This window comes from Crocuta crocuta, unplaced genomic scaffold, assembly GCF_008692635.1.
Source record: "Crocuta crocuta isolate KB4526 unplaced genomic scaffold, BGI_CrCroc_1.0 scaffold273, whole genome shotgun sequence".
Taxonomy (NCBI): domain Eukaryota; kingdom Metazoa; phylum Chordata; class Mammalia; order Carnivora; family Hyaenidae; genus Crocuta; species Crocuta crocuta.
Window position 1 is genome coordinate 3,693,536 of NW_027529425.1, and position 9,009 is coordinate 3,702,544.

General features: G+C 54.8%; 1 protein-coding gene across 1 annotated transcript in view; it reads left to right on the forward strand.

Annotated features, from left to right (window-relative positions):
• The window catches only part of FBXL18 (F-box and leucine rich repeat protein 18), a 34,972-nt gene that overhangs the window by 5,768 nt on the left and 20,195 nt on the right, over positions 1-9,009 (forward strand).

The window sequence follows — 9,009 nt, forward strand, 5'->3', positions numbered from 1 at the left end:
CCCCTCCTCAGGTTAAATAAATAAGCTTTAAAAATAAAGTAAAATAAACTTGTCAACTTTGTTGACTTGAGACATGTTTGAATATCTTGACAGATCCGATCTTGAAAAATTGCAGTGTTTCACAGAAACTACTGGAAGGTATGGCGGGATGGATGTCAGCTCTGCTGGGGCTTCAGATTGGGGAGGAAGTGGTGGCAGGGCTCAGAGCAGTCAGCTGGTCTGTCCATCAGGCTGGAGCCGTGGGGTGGCGGGGTTGTGTGCGTCACTGTCCCCATGGTGGCCAGTGTGCACTTCATGTCTTTGCTGAGCATTAGGTGCCAAGCCAGGGGCTCTCAGGCACCATCCAGTTTAGTCTCCATGAGGGCCCTTCATCATCCCCATTTCACAGACGAAGTAGTGGAAGCTTGAGGGAGGAGCTGAGGTTTACCTGGCTCAGTCAAACTCTAGAGCTAGACCTTGGCCGCAAGCCATGCAAAATGGAGACCGCTGTGTCCTTTGCAGACTTGCACTTTCTCCCCAGAGGGCATTCTGTGGCAGGAAATGGAGCTGGCTGAGTGCTTTGCTGCTCCCAGCCTGGAGCCTTCCAGGGGTCCTCTGAAGGCCGCGCCTGCCGTCCCTCCGCTCCCCTCCAAGCACGATCCACACTGCGTCTCCTGAGGCCTTGCCGTCGGGGCTGAGAGGCCCAGGATCCAGTGTGGCAGAGTGGGGCGAGTAAGCCTCGGTGTTTTCCTGCCGTGTCGGGTCCATGCACTCCTGGATTCGCAGCTTCGATCCTCAGCGCGAGCGTCCACAGAATGCTGTATTTGGGAGGGGTAGTTGTTCATGCTGTGTCTCATGTGTTCCAGTTACCCTTGTTTGAGACCCAAATCTGAGTGAGAGTTGACTTCATGGGAGCTTGGGGGAAGCACGCATACCCGCACATGCCAGGCTCTGGCTGTGGCCTCCGCAGCCACGTTCGGATGTCATGAAATAGTTAAGGACCTCGAGGAGCAGAGTTGCTGTTCCCACTGCGGGGCCCCTGGGGACCCTCTGCCCTGCCGCAGGTGCAGGGTGCCCAAGTGGCCTGGAACCCAGCAGGAGAGAGGACCGCGGGCCTGCTCTTTACTTCCTGCCCTCCCCGATGTGCCTTACTGCCCACCTCTGCCTCGTGGCCCCAAGCCCGTCCTCTGTGTTAGTTTCTCTGGCTTGGGCACATCTCCTGCCTGGTTGGGGTGTGGCATCAACTGCCAGGGATGGAGGAGGGGCCCTGAGTACAACGGGCGGCCCCCTCTACTGCCACCCCCACGGGGTGGGCCTCTCTGACGTCTTCTTGCCCGTGTGTCTGCACCAGCAGGAAACTGCCCCCTCTCTCCGCTGGTCCTCCTCTGCCCAGTTCCTTGTCCCACCTTGCTGCTGCTTGGGCCTTTGCTGGCCTTTCGGGAAGGAGCGGTGATCAGTGTGCAGTCAGCAGGCCACATGTCACTCGAAGCTGCGAATGGGTCCTAAGATACATTTAACAAACAGGAAACTCCCAGGGTCTGCAAACCTGTTCCCCTGTTGGGGATCTAGAGACAAGGAGGAATCGAGTATTCCTTAAACTTGGGCGTGAGTGAGCAGTGGACTGCTCGTTTCACTGAATTCCTAGTCAAGGTATTTCTGGGTCTCTCCTCTTTGCCATTGTTTTTTCTTTTTTTCTTTCTTGCCAACCCATTAAACCTTGTGCCCTTTGTGGCTGTACTGTGGTCATACCATTTGGTCGCTGGTGGGGAGCGTTGGATGCAAATGGAAATCAGTAAAAATGAAATTAAATAAATTATTGCACATAATTTAATGAGGCAAAGTAGTCAGAAGCTCCCCTCCAAATGCCTCCCTCACGTCCACAGCGTTATGTATCTGCTCCCTGCAGGGCCACCTGGGGACGGAAGGTGCTGCCGGCTCCCTGGGCTGCTGGACTGGTGACACAGGTCCCCTTCAGCTTGGCTCTGTCTGGTGGAGAGCCTCACCCTGCTCCCAGGCCCTCCACCTGGAAAGGGGGGTTGGTAAGAGCAAAGGAATTTGTACCCGTAAGGCCCAGAGAACAGGGCTTGGCACCTGTAATATCCATGATAATTCTTTCTTTAAAAATAAAAAAAAATTTTTTTAATGTTTTATTTATTTTTGAGAGAAAGAGACCGCATGGGCAGGGTAGGGTCAGAGAGAGAGGGAGATACAGAATCTGAAGCAGGCTCCAGGCTCTGAGCTAGCTGTCAGCACAGAGCCCAACGCGGGGCTGGAATCCACAAACCGTGAGATCATGACCTGAGCCGAAGTTGGACGCCTAACCAACTGAGCCACCCATGTGCCCCTAAAAATTTTCTTTAAATGTTTGTTTATTTTTGAGATAAAGGGAGAGAGAGACCGAGTGCTAGTGGGGGAGGGGCAGAGAGAGAGGGACAGAATCTGAAGCAGGCTCCAGGCTCTGAGCTGTCTGTCAGCTTGAACCCGTGAGCACCTGTGAGATCATGAAGTCGGATCAGGAAGCCGAAGTCGGATGCTTAACCGAGCGAACCAGTCAGGCGCCCCAGACGACTTAGGTTTAAGTCAGTAAAAATGAAATAAAATCAAGTGCATGGTTCCTCAGCGGGATCAGCCACGTTTCAGGCGCTCAGGAGCCACGCGTGCTGGTGGCCGCCATACTGGACAGAGGACACACGGGGAACGTTCCTGTCTGCACAGGAAGTTTTGTTAGAGCCGAGTTAGTGCCAGGGTCCCAGGATGGGGGTTTCGACAGTGTTGGGAGCAGTCAGGGGCCCGTGTGGCTGCAAGGGCAGGTCACGCTGCGGTGCTGAAGTGGACTGGGGCCAGGGCGGGGGCAGGGCCGCTGTCGAGGAGGCTGTGTCAGATGTTCAGGGAGAGGCCCAAGAATTTGCTGCTTGATCGGGTGTGGGGGGGTCAAGGATGGATCCAGATGCTCGTGCTTTTGGCCTGAGCATCTGAGCTGGTGCGGTTGCCAGTTCAGCTGAGATGGGGAGGCCGCGGGGCACAGCTGTGACGTGCGTGCTGCAGTGTGAGAGGCGGCGGACCCCAGCCGCGTCATGGAACTGAGCAGACCACAGAGTGGGCCTGGGCTCACCCAGTCAGGCGGTGGGGGAAGAAGCAGCAATGCGGACTGAACAGGAGCCTGCAGGGGCTAGGGAGCCACAGTGGAGGGGGAAGGTGTTCCAGAAGTAAAGGAAGGAGCGACAGTGGGTGACCGCCATTACATTCTGTTGGAGTACTTGTGCCAGCTGCCAGGTGCTTTTCCTGCACTCACAGGTATGGACTCATTGGCATTTTGAACGACCCCAGCAGTAGAGCTATTAGTGTCCCCTTTTGCAGATGAGGAAAGTGAGGCCCAGAGGATTAAGGAGCTTGCCTGAGTGACACAGCTGGTCTATGGGCAGCTGGAGGGCTTCCTGCCACCCAGGGCCTGTTGAGTGTTGAGCGGGGTAACACAGCAGCATTTAGTGGTCCTGAGTGGCTTCCGGAGCTAGAATGGGATCTTCGTGGCTCAGGTCCTCCCCCGGAGCGGGGCTGTGCATGCACTGTGAATTTGGTGGCTGGGAGGCCTGTGGGACCTGGGGTAGCTGGGTTTTGTAGGTCAGCCCGGGAACTTGACCGCCACTCATAATGGACTCTCTGTGCATGCTGGCTGCTGAGAAGCATGTCTGATCTTAGCTGGGTACTGCCTGTTCAGAACAAGCACCGGTTTCTAAAATTCAGCCAAATGGCCCCGTTCCTCTGGATTCTTGCCTTCTGCGGCAAGCCGAGCCCAGGGAGGCTAGAGGGACAGGAGCAGGTGGCGCTCGCCTGGCTGCTGTGGGCAGGAGCCGCACAGAGGAGATGGTGTTCCGTGCTCCCCAGAGGCTGGCATGCCGCTCCTGGGGCTGCCTCTCTGGGCAGTGCCTGCGCTTCCCGGTGGAATGTCCCTGAGATGGCCCGTGCCGCCACCACTTGTCCCCATCAGCGAGGCCCGGCAGCACTCCTGGCAGGGCCCCAGTGCCTTCTGTGGTGAGGCGGTGAGGGAACGTGTTGTTCTGACAGTGCCTCGCCTCGCCTTCCGTCGCGCCTCAGCAGAGAGGATTACAGCCACACAGAGCAGGGCACCTTTCCCAGGACTGGTCAAGCCCTGCATCGTGTGGGAGGGAGGGGACAGCATTACCGCCAGTCACCACGGGCTGCCCGCGACCTCAGAACCAGGGCAGCATCTGGGCGGAAGCGAGAGGGCTGGTTCGGAGCCAGGCCTTGGAGGCTGTACCAGGACTGCCCGCAAGGCCTGGGCCCTCCAGAGGTGGGTGGGCTGATAGAGGGCCGCTCCCGAGCACCTTCCTGTGCCCACAGAACCTTTGGGAGACCCAGCTGCCTCTCGGGGAGTGGGCCTTGGAGGCCATATCCTCCCTGATTGGAAGGTTGAGGCACTGCAGGGACGGGGGACGGAGGGCCTCCCAAGGCCAAAGGGATTATGGCAGATAGTTTTCCTCACCCTCTGACCCAAGTGCAGGCACTCCAGTCCCTGACACTGGGCCATTTCTGCCACCCTGCTGTGCGGAGGGGAGGGGGGGACAGGTTTGCATGTGCCAGCGCCAGTGGCCTCCCCCCTCCCCCCCCAGGCAGCTGGTAGAGTGGACAGGCCTGCTCCCATCCCAGACACCTATCACAGGTGGCTTCCTTCGGAGTGGGAAAGCCTGGAAGTGGCCGGCCAGTAGAAAACTGTTTACACAGGTGTGTGAGCACAGCCTGCACTGTTTACCTGGTTTGTAACCAAGAGCTGCCTCATCTCTGGTGGGTGGTGTGGACCCGCAGCGCCACCTAGTGACCAGAGTGCCACAGGCTTGTTCTTTCCTGCAGTCCCAGGGACTGGACAGCAGTCAGGGTCCGGGACCTCGGCCCCTCCCATTTCCCCCTTTCAGGTCTGCAAAGGGATGCTCACCTCAGGACTTTTAAAATGGAGGTGCCTTTGGGGTGCCTGGGTGCCTCAGCCGGTTGAACAATCAGCTTCGGCTCGGCATGATTTCATGGTTCGTGGGTTTGCGCCCTGCGTTGGGCTCTGTGCTCACAGCTCAGAGCCCACGTGGGGTCCTCTGTCTCCCACTCTCTGCCCCTCCCTTGCTTGCACTCTATCACCCCCAAAATAAATAAACATTAAAAAAAAAAAGAATAGGTGCGATTGAGTGGCTCAGTCGGTTGAGTGAGTGACTCTTGCTTTCAGCTCAGTCATGATCCCAGGATCATGGGATCGAGCCCTGAGTCAGGCCCCACGCTGAATGTGGAGCCTGCTTGGGATTCTCTGTCTCTTTCTCTCTCTGTCTCTGCCCCTCTTTCTTGCTTGCACGGGCATGCACTCCCTTCTCTCTCTCTTTCAAATTTAAAGGAAAAATTTTTTTTTCATGTTTAAAAAATAATTTGCCTTTGAAAGATAGAATGAAGTATTGCGTCTAAACTTTTTTTTCAAGAAAAGCTAACTTTTCAGAAAATTCATATTCATGACCGGGATGATGTTTGCTTGTTGTCTAAGCCCTGCATGACTTTGGTTATTCCTTTGTCCTTCCTTCGGGTGAAGTAGGACAGCCACCTTTGCTGCTCCTACGGGCTCTGCTCTCTGCTCAGGGCTCTTCGTCCTTTACTGGTGAAATTCATTCAGTGGGTCTGGGGGTGAGGCCCGTGGTCGCATCTTGGCCCAGGGGCATCCGCTTGCATTGGATCTCTGCTGGTTGTGGCTGCCCCGGGGGGTTCCTTCCTTGGTGTCGGTGCCCAGAACAGCTCTGCCAGGGGCGCCCTCCTGCCATGCACTGGGTGCCACTCTTCTCTTCCCTTACCCGTCCCGAGTCTCTGCTGTTGCCCGGGGAGTGAACGTGAGGTTTCTGGAATTTGTCCCCTAGAAGGACCCACCATCCCTCCCCTGCAATGTTATGCCAGGAGCTTAGTAGAATTTTTACTTGTATACGCTTACTTATTATTTTTATTTATTTTTTTATTTATATTTATTTATTGTAGAGATTTAATTTTTTTAATTTAAAAAAAAATTTCTGAGAGAGAGAGACAGTATAAGCAGGGGAGGGTCAGAGAGAGAGGGAGATACAGAATCTGAAACAGGCTCTAGGCTCTGAGCTAGTTGTCAGCACAGAGCCCGACATGGGGCTCGAACCCACAGACCGTGAGATCATGACCTGAGCCGAAGTCGGACACTTAACCGACTGAGCCACCCAGGCGCCCCTTATTTATTATTTTTATATATTTGGTTTTAAAAACGTTTTTAAGGTTTATTTATTTTTGAGAGATACAGAGAGAGCACAAGGCGGGGAGGGGCAGAGGGAGACACAGAATCTGAAGTGGGTTCCAGGCTCTGAGCTGTCAGCACAGAGCCTGACAACGGGCTTGAATTCACACACCGCAAGATCATGACCTGAGCTGAAGTCAGATGCTTAACAGCTGAGCCACCTGTGCGCCCCTATTTTAAATGTTTACTTAGTTTTGAGGGGGGGCAGAAAGAGGGGAACAGAGGATCTGAGCAAGCTTTTTAAAGGCATCAAGTGGAAAAAATAAAAGCATCAGGTGATGGCTGTATGTATCTAAGACAGGAGTCCTGCTGAAGGCCATGAAAGAAGGAAGTTTCTGGAGCCGAGCTCTGCGCTCCAGGGATGATCCTTGTGTTTTTCTCTGGGAAGACCTCCCACAGACGTGACACACGTTGGTCTCTGCTCACGTGGCTGCCTCGGGCGTGTGGGTAATGGACCAGGGAAATACCTCCGTAATTCTCCTCGGGTTCTGTGCCAGTGTCCTGGGGCCTCCCTCACAAACCGCCGCAGTAGAAGCGAATTCTTGCAAGTTCCGAGGGCCAGAGGTGCAGGCGTCAGCAGGGTTGGCTGCTTCTGGAGGCGCTGATGGAGCACCTGTGCCAGGCCTGTCCCCAGGCTTCTAGAGGCGGTTGCTGGCTGTGCTTGGCATTCCTTGGCTTGTGGCCGTGTCACGCCAGTGCTTGCCTGTGCTATCACATGGTGCTCTCCCCGTGTGGTCCTGCGTTGCTGTGCCTCTGCATGGCTTCCTTGCAAGGAACTGGCCGCTGGATTAGGGCCCCTCCCAATCCAGCACGGCCTCATCCTAACGAAGTCCTACCTGCAAAGACCCTGTTGCCAAGTAGAGTGCATTCAGGGGCGCCAGGGGTTGGGACAGCCACCTGTCTGTGGGGGAACACAGCTCCTACCAGCTCCCCTCTTCCCATTCCCCTGGCAGGCCCTGCAATTCCCCGGCCTCTGCTTATCTTCTGACTCTTATTCTGGAAGGTTCCTGAGGCCTGCACCCGGTGTCCTTCCGCACATCTGGGCATCCGCCGTGTTCCCAGCTGGCGCTGAGCTGCCCTGTCCGTTCTCCTCAGCACCTCCAACAATGTGTCCCCACCACATTGCTCTGTCTGTCCTCTAGGCTTTCCAGCTGGGTGCGCAGAAGGGTCTGGAAGGCTCTGGAATGTTGTCCTCCATACCACTTTCCTGCTCTCATCCCTGTGGCTGGAGAGGCTGTGCAGACCCGGCACTCCTTCCTGTCTGCCGAGGACCTGCTGGCGGCCCATGTGGCTTTTCCCATCTCTCTTGCCATCTCTTCCTGCCTGTCTTTTTTTAATGTTTATTTATTTATATTTCTTTTTTTAAAAAACTTAATGCTTAGTTTTTGAGAGAGAGACAGAGTGTGAGCAGGGGAGGGGCAGAGAGAGAGAGAGAGAGACACACACACACAGAATATGAAGCAGGCTCCAGGCTTCAAGTGGTCAGCACAGCAGCATAGAGCCCGACGCAGGGCTCAAACCCATGAACTGTGAGATCATGACCTGAAGTGAAGTCAGACACTTAACCAACTGAGCCATCCAGGAGCCCTGATGTTTATTTATTTTTCAGTGTAGGGGAAGGTCAGAGAGAGAGAGGGAGGCAGAGAATCCCAACCAGGCTCTTTGTTGTGAGCACAGAGCCCCACTTGGGGCTCAATCCCACAAACCATGAAATCATGACTTGAGCTGAAACCAAGAGTCCAATGTTTAACCAACTGTTTTTCAAATAAAGTTTATTTATTTATTTATTTATTTTTATAAACTTTATTTATTTCTAGGAGAGAGAGAGAGAGAGAGAGACAGCATGAGCAGGGGAGGGTCAGAGAGAGAGGGAGTCACAGACTGAAACAGGCTCCAGGCTCTGAGCTGGCAGTCAACACAGAGCCCGACGCAGGGCTTGAACCCACGAACCGCGAGATCATGACCTAAGTGAAAGTCAGACGCTTAACCGACTAAGCCACCCAGGCGCCCCATAAAGTTTATTTATTTTGAGAGAGAGAAAGAAAGAATGAGAATCCCAGGTAGGCTCCACACTCAGCACAGAGCCCAGCATGGGACTCGAACTCACAAACCGCGAGATCGTGACCTGAGCCAGAATGAAGAGTTAGGTGCTCAACTGACGGAGCCACCCCGGCACCCCTTTTTGTGCCTGTCTTTCTTTTCTTTTTTTTTTTTTCTTTAAATGTTTTATTTATTTTTGAGAGAGAGATAGAGACAGCATGAACAGGGGAGGGCCAGAGAGAGACACACACAGAATCCGAAGCAGGCTCCAGGCTCGGAGGTAGCTGTCAGCACAGAGCCCGACACGGGGCTCAAACCCATGAACCGTGAGATCATGACCTGAGCTGAAGTCGGACACTTAACTGACTGAGCCACCCAGGTGCCCCTGTGTCCTTCTTTCTAAAGCAGGTGGGCCCTGCGTGCACCTCTAATCATTTGTGGTTGTCTGCAGCTGGCCGAAGTCCCAGTTTTCTAGATTAGCTCTTCTTTGCCTTCAGCCCCCATTGAGAGGACTGGGGATCCGCCCGTTGCTGCCTCCCCTTTTGTGGTGGGAGCGGCCCCACGTGGCTCAGCCACCTCTCCTGCCGCAGCCTCCAGTCCCCTCCCCTGCCCTTGGCGTGTCTTTGTGTGTCACTGGTAAGCGCGTGCAGCAGGGATCCCTGGACCCTGCCCTGTGGGTCAGCATTTGCGGTGGT